At 40.8% G+C, this 9,148-nt stretch overlaps 2 non-coding genes across 2 annotated transcripts; one reads left to right on the forward strand and one right to left on the reverse strand.

Moving 5' to 3' along the window:
- Positions 1-2,084: 2,084 nt before the first annotated feature.
- trnad-guc (transfer RNA aspartic acid (anticodon GUC)) lies at positions 2,085-2,156 on the reverse strand. The gene has a single exon. It is a non-coding gene; the product is annotated as a tRNA-Asp (tRNA).
- Positions 2,157-2,656: 500 nt separating this feature from the next.
- Positions 2,657-2,728, forward strand: trnaw-cca (transfer RNA tryptophan (anticodon CCA)). The gene has a single exon. It is a non-coding gene; the product is annotated as a tRNA-Trp (tRNA).
- The last annotated feature ends 6,420 nt before the right edge of the window (positions 2,729-9,148 follow it).

A 9,148-nucleotide genomic window follows, 5' to 3' on the forward strand; every position in this document is an offset into this window, starting at 1 on the left:
GACAATATATAGAGCCAGCTTCAAGATTAGAGGTCTCATAGGGCCCTTCCACACAGCTATATAACCCAGAATATCAAGGCAGATAACCCACAATATCTGCTTTGAACTGGGTTATCTGAGTTCACACTGCCATATAATCAAGTTCAATGTGGATTTTACACAGCTGAATGGGAGGGGCCTCTGATAACCCAGTTCAAAGCAGATATTGGGGGATTTTCTGCCTTGATATTCTGGGTTATATGGCTGTGTGAAAGGGTCCTTGGGCTTAGAGCAGGAAAAGCAGCTGCCAGCCATGCTCACAATAGCAGAGCCCCCACAACACCCTGTTAATGCACATCTTGTTATTGTTTATTCGTTCAGTCGACTTCGATTCTTCGTGACATCATGGACCATCCCCCGCCACAGCTCTCTGTCAACCATTGCCATCCCCAGCTCCTTCAAGATCACTGACCATTTAATACTGTTTCAAATCGATATTGAACAAAGTGGTTTCATTGTGCAGATGATTACATAGGGAATCCTGGAACCAGTTTGAGGCCCGGATGGTGATGACACAAACCACAGAACACTGTTCATTAAGGGCTTTGCTTTTGTGGCTGTTTGTCATCTAGCCACCACAGTTATGCATGGAGTTTGTTTCCAAAACAGAAATTTAAAAAAAATGAGTTACAGTAGAGTCTCGCTTATCCAACGTAAACGGGCTGGCAGAATGTTGGATAAGCGAATATGTCGGATAATAAAGAGAGATTAAGGAAAAGCCTATTAAACATCAAATTAGGTTATGATTTTACAAATTAAGCACCAAAACATTATGTTATACAATAAATTTGACAGAAAAAGTAGTTCAATACACAGTAATGCTATGTAATAATTACTGTATTTACGAATTTAGCACCAAAATATCACGATGTATTGAAAACATTGACTACAAAAATGCGTTGGATAATCCAGAACGTTGGATAAGCGAGTGTTGGATAAGTGAGACTCTACTGTATATGTGGCAGCACATTGATGGCTAGGAGTAGAAAATCATGCACAGATCAAAATTATCAACATGTATCAAATCACTTACATACAAGGCTTGGAAAATTGCATCTTGTACCAAGAATGCTGATTCCCAAAGAACTACCTACCACTGGAAAACACAGATTTCAAAGTGGTATTTAAAAACCAAAAGCAAAGGTGTTTTGGCAATTGGGGATGATCCACAAAGGTCAGTATTGCACCATTTTTAAGATACAGATCTTGCTTTATACTGTTGATTTCTATCTGATATAATCACTGGAAACTTATTTGTGAAAAATAGCTGTGCATGTTCACACTACAAAGAAGGTTAATATTGGGTTACTGTGAGTTTTCCAGGCTGAATGGCCATGTACCAGAAACATTCTCTCCTGACATTTTGCCCATATCTATGGCAGGCATCCTCATGGGGTCGTGAAGTCTGTTGGAAACTAGGAAAGTGGAGTTTATATATCTGTGGAATGTTCACGGTTGGAGAAAAAAACTCTTGTCTGCTTGAGGCAAGTGTGAATGTCGCAATTGGCCAGCTTGATTAGCACTGAATAGCCTGGCAGCTTCAAAGCCTGGCTGCTTCCTGCCTGGGGGAATTCTGTGCTGAGAGGTGTTAACTAAGGTCAGTATTTCACCGTTTTCTAAATACAGATCGCGCTTCCTATTCTCAATTTATTTTTATTATCAAACATATTTATTTGCAAGAACTCTGAAAAATTTTCTTAATGGAAAACATAGAAAAGGACTATATATGTAGGTAAGAATTTTTAATGCATTGGGTGTTTGGGAAAATACATGTATTTGAACATCAACTGTTGTATGCCACTTCCCCACAAAAATAAATTGCAACAAATGTTCAGACAGGTAGAAAACAGCAATTTTACAGAAATTCATTTTAAACTGTAGTAGTGCTTTGACCCTCTCTGACAATAAGAGACATGAGTTCACTTTCATGCTTGGTTGAAAGGGAATGTGTTTTTCTCATTTTTCTTAATGTACTTAATATTTTGTAAGGTTTATTTTAGAAAACATTAAAATAAGATCCTGAAGCAAGGGGAAAAAATTTGCTTCTCCCCGTCGGGGAATCGAACCCCGGTCTCCCGCGTGACAGGCGGGGATACTTACCACTATACTAACGAGGAACTGCTTGAGAAAGCCTCCTCTGTAGAGCTTAAGTAGTGCAAGAGAAGACATGTGGCTTAAAGCATCCAACAGGAAATTGGGTTAATTGTAATGTCCAGTTATTTATGAATAGAGGTAATGTAAAAGGTCTGGAAAAACAAATGAGGAACCTAGCAAATTACCTGGATCCACGAGGCAACAACTACTGTATCCTCTCAGACTTAGGAGTTGCAAACTGCCAGAGAGTTTTGAAAGGTTAGGTTAGAAACAGCAAGGAAGAAGGGCGGCCTCAGAATCGCTTCCTTTCGAAAGAGAGGCTCTCCTTGTGTGGTGGGGAGGGGAACCCCTAAATTCTGGGCAGAGATTCAAATGAAACAAGAAGCCTGAAGAGACAGTTCTGGATTTGATTTGTGCTGCTGGACTTTTCCCGCGCTTTCCCTCTTTTCAAATTGTCGTTCTGTTGGCGGTTCAACCGCCTTCCTCCGCGAGTTCTATAGCTCTGCTCACCTCAAATTCCCAGGACCTCGTGGCGCAACGGTAGCGCGTCTGACTCCAGATCAGAAGGCTGCGTGTTCGAATCACGTCGGGGTCAATCCATTTTTCCCCCCTTTGTATGTGTACAATTATTTTACTAGTTATACAACGTAAGTACTTTTGTCTCCTTCTCTGGAATTGTACGCTGTGAATTCCTCCTCAACGTACCAAAAAGGTCACTATGTGTAATGACATATTTAGTTGAAAACTACAGTAGAGTCTCACTTATCCAACATAAAAGGGCCGGCAGAACGTTGGATAAGCGAATATTTATTTATTTATTTACATTACTTTTACCCCGCCTTTCTCTCCTAGGAGACTCAAAGTGGCTTACAGTAAATAGGCAAAAATTCAATGCCTAAAAACAATGTAAAAACAACAATTCATATAAAACAATCTACAAAACAACAGTTCATATAATATGTTGGATAATAAGGAGGGATTAAGGAAAAGCCTATTAAACATCAAATTAGGTTCTGATTTTACAAATTAAGCACCGAAACATCATGTTAGACAACAAATTTGACAGAGAAAGTAGTTCAATATGCAGTAATGCTACGTAGTAATTACTGTATTTACGAATTTAGCACCAAAATATCATGATGTATTGAAAACATTGATTACAAAAATGCGTTGGATAATCCAGAACATTGGATAAGTGAGTGTTGGATATGTGAGACTCTACTGTAATTGCTATCTGGAAAAAAAATACCTGAGCATCAGCATTCTAAAAGTAGAGAGTGCTAATCACCTCCCAACAAAGGAGGCATTCTCAAGCAGTTCCTCCTTTCTGTTGAAATTGTCCACATGCTTGTGGAAGTCAATGGCTTCTCTGTGTAGTCTGTGCAGAAGCAACCAGGCTTCAAAGCTGAAAGACCATTCAATGCTAATCAATTGCAATATTCACACATGCCTCAAACAGACAAGAGTTCTTTCTCCCACCCTGGACATGCCAAAGACATACAAACCTCACTTCTCTAGTTTCCAACAGAGCTCACAACTTCTGCGGATGCCTGGCATAGATGTGAGTGAAACGTCAAGAGAGAATGCTTCTGGAACATGGCCAGACAGCCCGGAAAATTCACAGCAACCCAGTGATTCTGGCCATGAAAGCCTTCGAGAACACTCTAAAAGTACTCCGCCATAGTTTGTGGGGTGCATCTGCACCAGGCATGGACAAACTTTGGCCCTGATGTTTTGGACTTCAACTCCCACAATTCCTAACAGCCTACTGTTACAAAAGCCTACACGCAAAAAGTGGAAGCTAGAAATAATATCATACGAAAGCTGACTGGCACAACCTGGGGATCACAACCAGACACAGTGAAGACACCTGCCCTTGTGCTTTGCTACTCTGCTGCTGAATAGGCATGCCCAGTGTGAATACATCTCACCACGTTAAAACAGTGGATGTGACTCTTAATGAGACATACCACATTATTACAGGATGTCTATGCCCCACACTACTGGAGAAATTATAATATTAAGCCGGTATTGAACCACCTGACATCCGCCGGGAAGTAGTAGCCAATAATGAAAGGGCCAAGGCAGTGACATCTCTGGCCCATCCCCTGTTCGGAAATCAGCCAGCACACCAACGCTTTAAATCAAGAAATTGTTTTCTAAGATCTACATAGATACTTAAAGGAATACGTCAGCAAGCGAGAGTCCAAAAGTGGCAGGCTAAAACCCAGAACCTCAATCAGTGGCTGAGGTTGGATGATAGACTCCTTCCTGCGCACACAGAAGACTGGGAGACTTGGAAGGTGCTGAACAGACTGCGCTCTGGCACCACGAGATGCACAGCTAATCGTAAGAAATGGGACCACAAAGTGGAGTCCACGACATGCGAGTGTGGAGAAGAGCAAACCACAGACCACTTATAACAATGCAGCCTGAGCCCTGCCACATGCACAATGGAGGGCCTTCTTACAGCAACACCAGAGTGGCCAGCTACTGGTCAAAGGACATTTAGTATTATGCCAGTAATTAACTTTGTGTTTTTAAATACATTACAACTGTACCCTCGGTTCACCTGACATGATAAATACTGTAGAATTAATGCAGTTTGGCATCATTTGATCTCCCATGGCTCAATACTATGTAATCATGGAATTTGTAGTTTTGGAAGGTCTTGCACCTTCTCTGCCCAAGAGTGCTGGTGCCTCACCAAACTACAAACCCCAGAATTCCATAACATTGAGCCAGTTAAAGTGGAAACAAGCTGTTTTAAATATACACTGTAGATGCAGCCAGAGACATTCATTCAATGAGACACCCCATGTGCTCCTTGTGCTTTAGCAGGGCACCCTCCAAACTCTTTTTGGGAGTGGGCCAGGTGGTGGTAGCACATGCGGGCCAAAACACAGGGATGTGCTTCAGCTGCCATTGCACCTGTTAACCCCAAGCACCAGTGCACATGTTACTGCACCTGACTGATTCCTTCAAGATCCACATTAGGTGGTCTACTTGTATGACCAATTTAGCACCTTAAGTAAGGAGTTAAGAAAAGAGCCCACACTGCATTTCCTTTAGCCACATAAAAGGAACTGTAGCAATCTTGTATGTTCCTATTTTGTAATGACAATTTCCGCTCGGAAATACAAATAGAAAATATTTTGAAATCAAGATGAGCAGGAGCTGGATCTACACTATTTTATTTACAGCATTTTTACCCCGCCTTTCTCACCCGAGGGGACTCGAGGCAACTTACATCAATTGGCAAAATTCAATGCCCAAAAACAGTGCACTACCCTATAACAGTTTTAACTGCATTGAAAAGCATTATATTCTAGTGTAGACACAGCCTCATATGGAAGCAGCTAACACCCCCTGAAGCATCCAGGTTAAAACGTTCAGGTAGAAAGGAATGGAAGGGAGGCAATGGGAAGCATGGTGATGTGTAGGGGAAATACTGAAAAATCCATCAACTCTTCATTACTGATCATACGCCCTTTATCCAAAGCTGTTTTTTAAAATAATATATTTTAATAAGGGTTTATGTAATGTGTCTATTTATTCTTTTATTTTAATTGAATTTGTTTCTGAGCTCTTAGGGCGAAGCTGGTGAGAAATATTTATTGTTGTTGTTGTTATCATTATCCTCATCTAAGAGATGTTTGAATAATCAATGGAATCATATTTATTTGATGTTGAATTCAGATGAACAACTACTCCCAAATGAGTTTTATTGAAGCCTTTAAATCAGGAAATAAACATTTGTACAAAATACAATTAAGTCTTTTTTTTTCTAACCTCACCACTGCCAGAATTAACACTAGGAGATCTCCAGATAAAGTTAGCAAAGAACCTTTCATGAAATGCCAGACATGCAGTGCTGTCAATCAGGGATAATAATGCTGCCTTAGATAGTCTGACTTGGCATAAGACAGCTCCTGATAAGTATGCCTATCATATTTCTTTTTCAGACATTAAGAAAAGAGAACTATCAAGAACAAGATTCAGTTCTGGATTAAATGTAACTCCTGCTTCACAATACAGGCAGTCCCCGAGTTACAAACATCTGACTTACAAATGGCTCATAGTTAAGAACAGGGGTGAGACAACAGGAAGTGAGAGAAATCTACCCCATGGAAGGGAAATTCACTCCTGGAAGAGTAATCATTGGGAAAAGATGTCTCCACTTATGCTTTTTCACTAATCCTTGTTTCTACAATAAGCCATTTTTTTCAAAATCCCAATTATCACAGGGACAGAAAATAGTAGTAGTAGTAGTAGTAATAAAAACCTTAATTTATAACTCACCCTATCTCCCTGAGGGGACTCAAGGTGGTTTCCAAACAGAAAGTGGCAAACATTCAATGCCATAATAAAAACAAAACAAAACAAATCGTAAACAACAAATAAAACAGCATTAATATAAACTTATGACTAGCAAAAATAAGTAATTAAAAAACATAATAAACCTCATCATACACATGTACATCGTAATAAGATTTAAATGACTAAAATGCATTACAAATATAAAATGGTTTGCATCAGTCAACAGAGCCAGGGTGGGTTGTATATTAAGATCTCTTCTCACAGGCTAGAGTGCAAAGATGGGTTTTCAAGAGTTTTCAAAGGAGAGGAAAGTGGGGGCAATTTTTACTTCTTTGGGGAGGGAGTTCTAGAGGTGGGGGCCGATCACGGAGAAGGCCCCCTCTCTCATCCCCACCAACCATGCTTAAGATGGGTGGCATCGAGAGCAGAGCTCCTCCACAGACCACAATGCTTGTGCTGGTGTGTATGAGGAGATGTAGGTAGTAAAAGAGCCTCGGACTGAACCATTCGGGGCTTTATAGATAATAACCAGCACTTTATATTTAACCCAGAAGTGGACTGGCAGCTAGTGGAGCTGCCGTAACAGGGGAGTAGTTCTCTCCCTATATGGTGCTCCAGTTAGTAACCTAGCTGCCCATCTCTGAACTATCTGAAGCTTCCAAGTTATCTTCAAAGGCAGCCTCACATAGAGAGCATTGCAGTAGTCCAAACGGGATGTGACTAAGACGTGGACTACCATGACCAAGTCTGGTGTCTCAAGGTACAGGTACAGCTTGCGCACAAGTTTTAATTGTGTAAAGCAGGGGTCCCCAAACTTTTAAAGCAGAGGGCCGGTCCACAATCCTTCAGACTACTGAGGGGCCGAATTATCATTTGAAAAAAAATACGAACAAATTCCTATGCACACTGCATATGTCTTATTTGTAGTGCAATACAACAATAATAATTAAAGAACAATACAATATTTAAAAATGAAAACAATTTTAACCAACATAAACCTATCAGGATTTCAATAGAAAGTGTGGGCTTGCTACTGGCCAATGAGATAGTCAAGTTAATTATGATTGTTGTTGTTGTGTGCCTTCAAGTCATTTCAGACTTTGGGTGAGCCTAAGTCCAAAATTATTTATTTATTTATTTACTACCTTTATTTACTACATTTATATCCCACCCTTCTCACCCTGAAGGGGACTCAGAGCAGTACATACAATATATTATATTATTAGCATAGCACAATATTAGCATTAAAAAGGTAAAGGTTTCCCCTGATGTTAAGTCCAGTCATGTCTGACTCTGGGGGTTGGTGCTCATCTCCATTTCTAAGCCAAAGAGCCGGCGTTGTCCATAGACATCTCCAAGGTCATGTGGCCATTGGCATGACTGCATGGAGTGCCGTTACCTTCACGCCAGAGCAGTACCTATTGATCTACTCACATTTGTATGTTTTCGAACTGCTAGGTTGGCAGGAGCTGGGGCTAATAGTGGGCGCTCATTCCGCTCCCGGGATTTGAACCTGGGACCTTTTGGTCCGCACTATACTGTACCATTATACTGTAATATTATATGTAATATATTACATATAATTAATATTATTATATGGTATTATTATTAGTATTATATTGTATAACATTATAATATTTTTATCAATATTATATGTATATACAACATATTATATTATTAAAACTGATATAAAAATATTATATTATAAAACTGAGGGCGGGGGCCAGGTAAATGACCTTGGAGGGCCGCATCCGGCCCCCGGGCCTTAGTTTGGGGACCTCTGGTGTAAAGGCACTCCTGGCCACCACCGACACCTGAAGATCCAGGGTCAACGATGAATGCAGGATTACTCTCAAGCAGAAAGTGAGGTGAAATCTTCTGAACAGGGGCACAGACAGTAAAACAAGCAACACGGGAGTGTTAACCTTTCTCTATGCTATCCAAAGTGATCTCTCCCTCTCTCTCTCTCTCCATACATACATATTAGCTTGGGGACCCGGTGGTGGCTGGGTTATTAGAAGAAGGCATTGTTTGTTTTGGGATACTGGGTAATATCACGTTTGGTTCAAATCAGTTGTTGGCAGGATTCAGTGCTGTCTGGATAAGGGTGAACAACTCCCAGATTCCCAGGGCAATCACCCCCCAAACCCTACCAGTATTCGCAGTTGGTCATGTTGGGTCTGTGTGCTAAGTTTGGTCCAGATCTGTCATTGGCTGGGTTCAGGGATTTCTGGATAAAGGTGAACTACAACTCTCAGATCTGAAATCAATCATCCCCGAAGCAGGCCTGTATGCACAGTTCACCATGTTGGGTCTGTATGCCAAGTTGTCAGCTGGATTCGGTGCTTTCTGGATGTAGGTGAATTATAATTCCCAGAATTAAGGTCCATCCCACTAACTCCTACAGTGTGTTCAGTTGGTCATGGGGTTTCTCTGCGCTAAGTTTGGTCCCAGTTCATTGTCGGTGGGGGTCCCAGTTTCTCTGGATGTAGGCAAACTATAACTCCCAAAATTAGTTGATCCCAAAATTAGGGATCACAGTATCAGTGAAGATAGTGCAAGTCCCATTATCCGTGGCAAGTATAGTTCAGATCCATCAATGGTTGGCTTAACAGTGCTCTCTGGATGTAGGTCAAGTACAACTCCTGTAAATCCTAGTGAATTGTCCCCAAAGCTCTTGTTCAATTGCTGATCA

This window comes from Anolis carolinensis, chromosome 5 (genome assembly GCF_035594765.1).
Source record: "Anolis carolinensis isolate JA03-04 chromosome 5, rAnoCar3.1.pri, whole genome shotgun sequence".
Lineage (NCBI taxonomy): Eukaryota > Metazoa > Chordata > Lepidosauria > Squamata > Dactyloidae > Anolis > Anolis carolinensis.